This window comes from Oncorhynchus keta, chromosome 34 (genome assembly GCF_023373465.1).
Source record: "Oncorhynchus keta strain PuntledgeMale-10-30-2019 chromosome 34, Oket_V2, whole genome shotgun sequence".
Taxonomy (NCBI): Eukaryota; Metazoa; Chordata; class Actinopteri; order Salmoniformes; family Salmonidae; genus Oncorhynchus; species Oncorhynchus keta.
The window spans coordinates 45,619,397-45,629,067 of NC_068454.1; positions in this window are offsets into that span (position 1 = coordinate 45,619,397).

Below are 9,671 nucleotides of genomic sequence, written 5' to 3' on the forward strand. Positions count from 1 at the left end.
GTTTCAAAATCATTTTCACTTAGTGAAAAAACACCATTTAGTGTATCTCCTCCCAAGTCCTTTATGAAATATTTCTACTTTTACAAAAAGCGTAATCTATTTCCATCTTTCTGCGTCATTTCAGCCGACCAGACTGGTGTCAATGACAACCATGCAGGTAGTTTTGAGGAGGTTAGGTAAAACACAGCAGGTTCGGGTGCTAAAGGCTAATTACATTCATGACTTGTTGAAAAGCACACCATCTGAGAGAGCATTCAAGAGTGACTCTCGCCCTAGTATCAAATATCTGATGATTGATTTTTACCTCATAATTACTATAATGAATTAATAAATCATCCATTTTGTTGCAAATCTGGAAGCTGGTATTGTCGAGGGACTCATTCGTCAGTGTGTATTACCGACTTCGAGAGTTGAAAGCTTCGAGTGCACATGTGGTGCTGTGTAGATTGTACAGTGCAGTTATCATGTTACATTAACACAATTGTATTAAAATCTACAAAACACATTTGTGTGAGGCAGCAAATTGTGTGAAGGGGCTGGTACCCAGCAAACCTAGGACATTCCCAGGACATTAGCTAACATTAGATTAGAATTTTCAACAAACATTCAAAGAACGTCATCATCATCATCAAATCCCCTTCAAACATCCATACAATAATTGGCAAGCTCTGGTCATGCAAAGGTAACATAATCATTCCATAGTCTAAGACCATTCACAAGATAGTCCATGCCTTATGACCAGTGACTATAAAACAACGTTGACACAGCGCCGACATACTAGTTGTCACATCTTTCCCAGACTCCAGTACAAATCCCCCACTGGCATATGAGAAGGAGTTGACATGGCAACTGGAGAAGAGCCCACAGTAGTTGACTCATGTGAGTCTCCCTGGGTGAATAGTGAATGACTGCGTCCCAAATGGCACCCCATTCCCTACATACTTTTGACCAGAGCCCAATGGGTCTTGTTCAAAATACGTACACTATAGGGAATAGGGTGCCATTTGAGACACAACAATTGTCTGGTACAGTAATGAGGTGGTGGAGCAGTGTGTCTACATTCTAAAAAATGCTGGGTTAAAAACAACCCAATTTGGGGTATTTGATAACCCAGCTCCGGGTAAATATTGAACACAACACACAATGGGTTATTTTGCGTTATTTTAATCATATTTATGTAATCCATAGGTTATCTCCTTGAGCCGTGGCCTATTAGGGGCGTGGCTTTCAGATAGTTATTGTTAGCCACCCGTGAGAGTAAATGTATTTCCTGTTCATCATGTTAAGTTTGTACACTGCAAATTGTATTTTTCTTTGAATATTTTTGCACATTACATATAACATAATAATACACTGCTCAGAAAATAAAGGGAAGACTAAAATACTAAAAGAAGACTAAAATAACACATCCTAGATCTGAATTAATGAAATATTCTTATTAAATACTTTTTTCTTTACACAGTTGAATGTGCTGACAACAAAATCACACAAAAATTATCAATGGAAATCTAATTTATCAACCCATGGAGATCTGGATTTGGAGTCACACTCAAAATTAAAGTGGAAAACCACACTACAGGCTGATCCAACTTTGATGTAATGTCCTTAAAATAATATAATATAATATATAATATATGCCATTTAGCTGACGCTTTTATCCAAAGCGACTTACAGTCATGTGTGCATACATTCTACGTATGGGTGGTCCCGGGAATCGAACCCACTACCCTGGCATTACAAGCGCCATGCTCTACCAACTGAGCCACAGAAGGACCACCACCTTAAAACAAGTCAAAATGAGGCTCAGTAGTGTGTGTGGCCTCCACGTGTCTGTATGACCTCCCTACAACGCCAGGGCATGCTCCTGATGAGGTGGCGGATGGTCTCCTGAGGGATCTCCTCCCAGACCTGGACTAAAGCATCCGCCAAACTCCTGGACAGTCTGTGGTGCAACGTGGCGCTGGTGGATGGAGCGAGACATGATGTCCCAGATGTGCTCAATTGGATTCAGGTCTGGGGAACGGGCCAGTCCATAGCATCAATGCCTTCCTCTTGCAGGAACTGCTGAAACACACCAGTCACATGAGGTCTAGCATTGTCTTGCATTAGGAGGAACCCAGGGCCAACCGCACCAGCATATGGTCTCACAAGGGGTCTCATCTTGGTACCTAATGGCAGTCAAGCTACATCTGGCGAGCACATGGAGGGCTGTGCGGCCCCCCAAAGAAATGCCACCCCACACCATGACTGACCCACCACCAAATCGGTCATGCTGGAGGATGTTGCAGGCAGCAGAACGTTCTCCACGGCGTCTCCAGACTGTCACGTCTGTCACGTGCTCAGTGTGAACCTGCTTTCATCTGTGAAGAGCACAGGGCGCCAGTGGCGAATTTACCAATATTGGTGTTCTCTGGCAAATGCCAAACATCCTGCATGGTGTTGGGCTGTAAGCACAACCACCACCTGTGGACGTCGGGCCCTCATACCACCCTCATGGAGTCTATTTCTGACCGTTTGAGCAGATACATGCACATTTGTGGCCTGCTGGAGGTCATTTTGCAGGGCTCTGGCAGTGCTCCTCCTGCTCCTCCTTGTACAAAGGCGGAGGTAGCGGTCCTGCTGCTGGGTTGTTGCCCTCCTATGGCCTCCTCCACATCTCCTGGTCGCGCCTCCATGCTCTGGACACTACGCTGACAGACACAGCAAACCTTCTTGCCACAGTTCGCATTGATTAGCCATCCTGGATGAGCTGCACTACCTGAGCCACTTGTGTGGGTTGTAGACTCCGTCTCATGCTACCACTAGAGTGAAAGCACCGCCAGCATTCAAAAGTGACCAAAACATCAGCCAGGAAGCATAGGAACTGAGAAGTGGTCTGTGGTTATCACCTGCAGAACCACTCCTTTATTTGGGGTGTCTTGCTAATTGCCTATAATTTCCACCTGTTGTCTATTCCATTTGCACAATAGCATGTGAAATGTATTGTCAATCAGTGTTACTGCCTAAGTGGACAGTTTGATTTCACAGAAGTGTGATTGACTTGGAGTTACATTGTGTTGTTTAAATGTTCCCTTTATTTTTTTGAGCAGTGCATTATAATTTACATATTGTAACAAAGTGGTAACTTTTCCAACATTGGGTTACATATGCATATGCTCGTGAGGAACTCACACAGTAGTCATTCATTTTCGTAGAAAAATATCGTACTTCATATATCGGAGCAATTCAAAGCTGACTTCAAAGTGCTCATAGGCAGGCTATAGGAGACCAACAAGTTGGTTCTCATTTCCGGGCCTCCACCAGCAATAGGTTGCGGGATTGATCACTTTAGTCGTCTCCTCCGTATACACTACTGGCTTAAATCCTACTGTTCCTTGATGGATTTGGAGTTCATTGACAATTTTGACAACTTCTGGGAGAGGCCCCAGTTTCACAAGAGGGATGGCTTGCATTGAAATAGGAAAGAGGCAAGAGTTATCTTGGCCTATATCATATAAAATATTGCTCAAGTAATTCTTTCCATTCCCACTATTTCACAGAGTTATCATTGCACTTCTACAGATATCCATATTCCCAGGGATATTATCAGTAATAATCTTGTGACCTGTAATGAATTTCCTCCTCTTCTTCCGAAGAGGAGAGGCGAAACGGATCAGAGGACCAATACGCGGCGTGGTAATTGTCCATGGTTCTTTTTAATACGTTAAGGTACACATGAACAACTGACTACAAAAAAACAAGAAATGTGAAAACTCAAAACAGTCCTATCTGGTGCAAAGACAGAGACAGGAACAATCACCTACAAACACACAGTGAAACCCAGGCTACCTAAGTATGATTCTCAATCAGAGACAACCAATGACACCTGCCTCTGATTGAGAACCATACTAGGCCGAAACATAGAAATTCCCAAAACCTAGAAAAACAAACATAGACTGCCCACCCAACTCACGCCCTGACCATACTAACTAAATACAAAACACAGGAAATAAAGGTCAGAACGTGACATGACCATAAAGTTGAATTCAACTGTTTGCTCTGTTACTGTTACGCTGGTTGGGAAACCCACTGTGGTAAGATCGTCCAGTGCTATTATTTCAAATGCCACAAATATGGATAACCCCACTGTTACATACTGTATGTGTAATCAACTTATTTGGCATCATGTTGTCTAAATATCACCATGCCGACAACACTTGAGCTTTTGATTGTAGATATGTCCATAAACCAAAAAACACATGTATCTGTTGCAGGGATTATGAATACTTAAAACCTTTTCTGTCATCTAAATGAGTTGTCTTATGGAATTTTAACACTGAACAAATATAAATGTAAAAGGTACAGTGTTGGTCCCATGTTTCATGAGCTGAAATAAAAGATCCTAGACATTGTTGGTTAAACATGTCTCCTTTGCCAAGATAATCCATCCACCTAACAGGTGTGGCATATCAAGAAGCTGATTTAAACAGCATACCACATGTATGGTGTTGTGTAGGCGAGCGGTTTACTGATGTCAACGTCGTGAACAGAGTGCCCCAAGGTGGCGGTGGGGTTATGGCACGGGCAGGCATAAGCTACAGACAACAAACATAATTGCTATTTATCGATGGCAATTTGATGGCACAGAAATACCTAGACTGTGAGTCCCATCTTTTGCATATCTGTCTTCCCAGTCATGTGAAATCCATAGATTAGGGCCAAATTTATTTATTTTATTTGACTGATTTCCTTATATGAACTGTAACTCAGTAAAATCTTTGAAATTGTTGCATGTTGCGTTTATATTTTTGTTCAGTTCTTGGCTTCCCTTGGCCTAAGAATATTTGTCTTGACTTTAACCCGACTTAAATGATTACAAAAACCACAGATTCATGTAAGAATTCCAGCAAATTCCTAATTGATTCACCTAATTCTGACAAATAGCCACCACAAGTACTTGTCTTGTGGTGTCTTTGCTAATGATATCAGTTTTCACTGTCCTTTTGCATGCATTAGAGATACCAAACCTATTAACACTGATCCTTGTGTAAATATGAAGAGAAAAAAGCTTTTAATTTTACTTTATTAAACAAGGCAAGTCAGTTAAGAACAAATTCTTATTTACAATGACAGCCTACACCAGCCAATTCATGATGTGTATTACGCTGACTTTTCCTTGATCATCTGAATGCCTGACCGTGAATTAGCTCTAGAATTGTTATCATCTATTTTTGTATCTCTGGCTGTCACGTTCTGACCTTAGTTCCTTTTTTATGTCTTTGTGTTAGGTTGGTCAGGGCGTGAGTTGGGGTGGGTAGTCTGTTCTTTTTTCGATGTTATATTTCTATGTGTTTTGCCTAGTATGGTTCTCAATCAGAGGCAGATGTCGTTCGTTGTCTCTGATTGAGAATCATACTTAGGTAGCTTGTTTTCCCCTTTTTGGTTGTGGGTGTTTAATTTTCTGTTTAGTGTTTTTGTGCACCTTACAGGACTGTTTCTTTTTTTCATTTATTCACGTTGTTGTTTTGTATTTCAGTGTTCAGTTAAATAACTCATGAACAAGTACCACGCTGTGCTTTGGTCCACACTTTCTTCCACCTGCGAAAATCGTTACACTGGCAGACAAACATGCTCCTTTTAAATGCCTTGGAGAAAAAAATTGAACAAATTCTTGGACCTTTTATAGAACTTTCAGAACTTATTATGATGAGAAATCAGCCCTAGGACAAGGCAAAAAACGGAGTCTGTAGCTGATTGGCAGCTTTTAAGGCAATTGAGAAAAATATGCACTTCAATCAGGAAAGCTACATCTAGTTACTTCATAAGTTATATCTCAGACTCTGCAGGTGATCCATCTAAATTCTGGAAAACAGTTAGTGCAATGAAGTGTGGCAATTCCTCTCCTTCCCAGCCTACAGTGCATTCGGAAAGTATTCAGACCCCTTGACTTTTTCCATATTTTGTTACGTTACAGCCTTATTCTAAAATTGATTCAATAAAAAAATGTCCTCAATTTTCACAAATGTATTAAAAATAAAAAACAGAAATACCTTTTTTACATAAGTATTCAGACCCTTTGCTATGGGACTCAAAATTGAGCTGAGGTGCATCCTGTTTATTGATCATCCTTGATTGGAGTTCACCTGTGGTTAATTCAATTAATTGGACAGGCACACACCTGTCTATATAAGGTCCCACAGTTGACAGTGCATGTCAGAGCAAAAACCAAGCCAATAGGTCAAAGGAATTATCCGTAGAGCTACGAGAAAGGATTGTGTTGGGGCACAGATCTGGGAAAGGGTACCAAATAATTTCTGCAGCATTGAAGGTCCCCAAGAACACAGTGGCCTCCATCATTCTTAAATGGAAGAAGTTTAGAACCACCAAGACTCTTCCTAATGTTGGCCGCCCGGCCAAATTGAGCAATCAGGAGAGAAGGGCCTTAGTCAGGAAGATGACCAAGAAGCCGATGGTCACTCTGACAGACCTCCAGAGGTCCTCTGTGGAGGTGGGAGAACCTTCCAGAAGGACAACCATCTCTGTAGTAGTCCACCATTCAGACCTTTATTTTAGAGTGGCCAGACGGAAGCCACTCCTCAGTAAAAGGCACGACAGCCAGCTTGGCACCAAAATGACCCTCACACCATTGTCAGAAGAAACCAAGATTGAACTCTTTGGCCTGAATGCCAAGTGTCACATCTGGAGGAAACCTGGCACTATCCCTACGGTGTGCGTAGCAGCATCATTCTGTGGGGATATTTTTCTGCGGCAGGGACTGGGAGACTAGTCAGGATCGAGGGAAAGATGAATGGAGAAAAGTACAGAGTGACCTGTTGTGTAGCACACTGTATTACTTATACAACTAATATAAGGACAGGACATGAGACGGGAGTAGAAATTAACGTCGGCATTGTTTAATGCATTTCACAGGAAGAACATTCCAAACATTTCAACGGAGGTAAGCAAGGGGGGTTACAGGTGCCCTAAAGGGACAAAACTAGAATATCAATACATAACATGGCCCTTGATGAAAACCCGCTTCGTGGCGCTCAAGACTTCAGACTGAGGCGAATGTTCACCTTCCAACAGGACAACGACCCTAAGCACACAGCCAAGATAATGTAGGAGTGGCTTCGGGATAAGTCTCTGGATATCCTTGTATGTCCCAGCCGGACCCTGGACTTGAACCTGATTGAACATCTCTGGAGAGACCTGAAAATAGCAATGCGGTGATGCTCCCCATCCAACCTGACAGAGCTTGAGAGGATCTTCAGAGAAGAATGGGAGAAACTCCCCAAATACAGGTACCAAGTTGTAGCATTATGCCCAAGAAGACTCAAGGCTGTAATCATTGCCAAATTTGCATCATTAAAGTACTGAGTAAAGGGTCTGATTACTTATGTTTTTTTGATATTTCATTTTTGTTTTTAATACCTTTGCAAAAATGTCTAAAAACCTATTTTTGCTTTGTAATTATGGTGTATTGTGTGTAGATTGAAGAGGGAAAAAACAAATGGATCCATTTTAGATTAAAGCTGTGATGTAACAAAATGGGTAAAAAGTCAAGGGGTCTGAATACTTTCCGAATGCACTGTAAGCTACAGACAAACACATTTTATCTGTCCATTTGCATTCACAGAGATACTATTCTGCCCTCGCCAAGTAGTCCCCTTCTTAAGATTAGCAGATAGATAAACTCGATGCAGCTACTGTAGTGTTAAAGGATGATTTATTGCCACCGCTTTGCAGGTACAGTAATAGTGACTGACATGAGTCAAACTAAAATCTAGAAAGAAAAAGAACAATGAGTATGACTCATTGAATGCTAGCTGATAACTAGGCTTAATTCTCAATAATAACACAGCTTTTATTTGTATACATGTTCATAAAAATGCATTAATGGGATGTAAATAATTTCCCAAAACATGACAAGATCAAATGCAATAAACAGTATCCATGTGGCTATCAAGAAGATTCATAAATCTCATTAAAACAATCATCCGTACAAAATATAATCATGAATTGAATGCCAAATATGCTATGATTCATTTTACTTACAGACAATGCTTCTACAAAATGATAGCAAAGAAGGATGGAGTTTGATAATGTCTCCAGCTCCACAGTGTGACTTTCACCATTTTGGAATGTAAACAATTATTCTACAGGGTTTAGCTTATTAAACTAAAAACACACATCAGCACAGGACAGTGGCCCCCAAGTGGTCAACAATGGAATTACACAATAGCCTTAAGGAACTCAAACCCAAATACAGGGGCCAAAACAGATACTCTGATAAGATACTGAGACCCATTGTCATGTAATTCATCCTCTGCCATCACCTCATGTTTCAGCATGATATTGCACAGCCCCATGTTGCATTGATTTGCACACAGTTCCTGGAAGCAGAACATGTCCCAGATCTTCCATGGTCTGCATACTCACCAGACATTGAGCATGTTTGGGATGCTCTGGATCGACGTGCGTTTCAGTTCCTGCCAATATCCAGCAATTTTGCACAGCCATTGAAGAGGAGTGGGACAACAATTCACAGGCCACAATCAACCGCCTGATCAGCTCTATGCGAAGGAGATGTGTCGCACTGCATTATGCCAGTGGTGGTCACTGGTTTTCTGAGCCACGCCCTTACCTTGTTTTTAAAGGTATCTGTGTCCAGATGCATATCTGTATTCCCAGTCATGTGAAATTCATAGATTAGGACTTTATTTATTTATTTCAATTGACTGATTTCCTTATATGAACTATTTGAAATAGTTGCATGTTGCATTTATATTTTTGTTCAGTGTATAAGAGACATATGTTTCTATGTTTACAATGTCTTTTTCAACATGACCTGATCATGAAAACTGACCATCCCATGTTGCTCCAAGCAGATAAGCTTCTTCAACTTGCTCAATGGTCACACCCTTTATGTCCTACTCCAGTTGAGGTTAACGTCTAAGAGAATTATTTGAACCACATACAATGCTTTTGGTTTTAGATGTAATTAAGACAATTCTATTGTTAATTACCCATTCTGAAACGGACTAACTCCTTGCTAAGAGTCTCAGTGAGCTCACTGGCTGTAGGTGCTGATGTGTAGTGTGTGCAATCATCAGCATACATAGTCATTTTAGCTTCTTTTAAGACAAGTGGCAAGTCATTTGTAAATAGAGAAGAGTAACGGCCCAAGGAAACTACCCTGAGGGATACCGCACTGTACATATCTGATGTTAGAAAAGCTTCTATTGAAGAATACTCAGAGTTCTATTGGATAAGTAACTATCCAACCACGTGATGGCAAGTTATGTAAAGCCATAAGAAGTTAGTTTTTTTCAGTGACAAATTATGATAAATAACAGTATAACTTGGGGCACTACATATGGATTCTGCCGATAACCTTTGGAGTAGACATAAATTATCCATGACATCAAGAGACACGCATTATGCTTTTGAGATTTTAATAAATTATTATTTTATTTAGTTGGATCTAAAGTAATTATGGACACCTTATTATTTCCACATCCCCCCCAGGTATCCCAAATAATAAAATGAACATACAGTGGCAAGAAAGAGCATGTAAATCCTTTGGTATTACCTGGATTTCTGCATAAATTGGTCATAAAATTTTATCTGATCTTCATCTAAGTCACAACAACAACAAACATAGTGTGCTTAAACTAATAACATACACA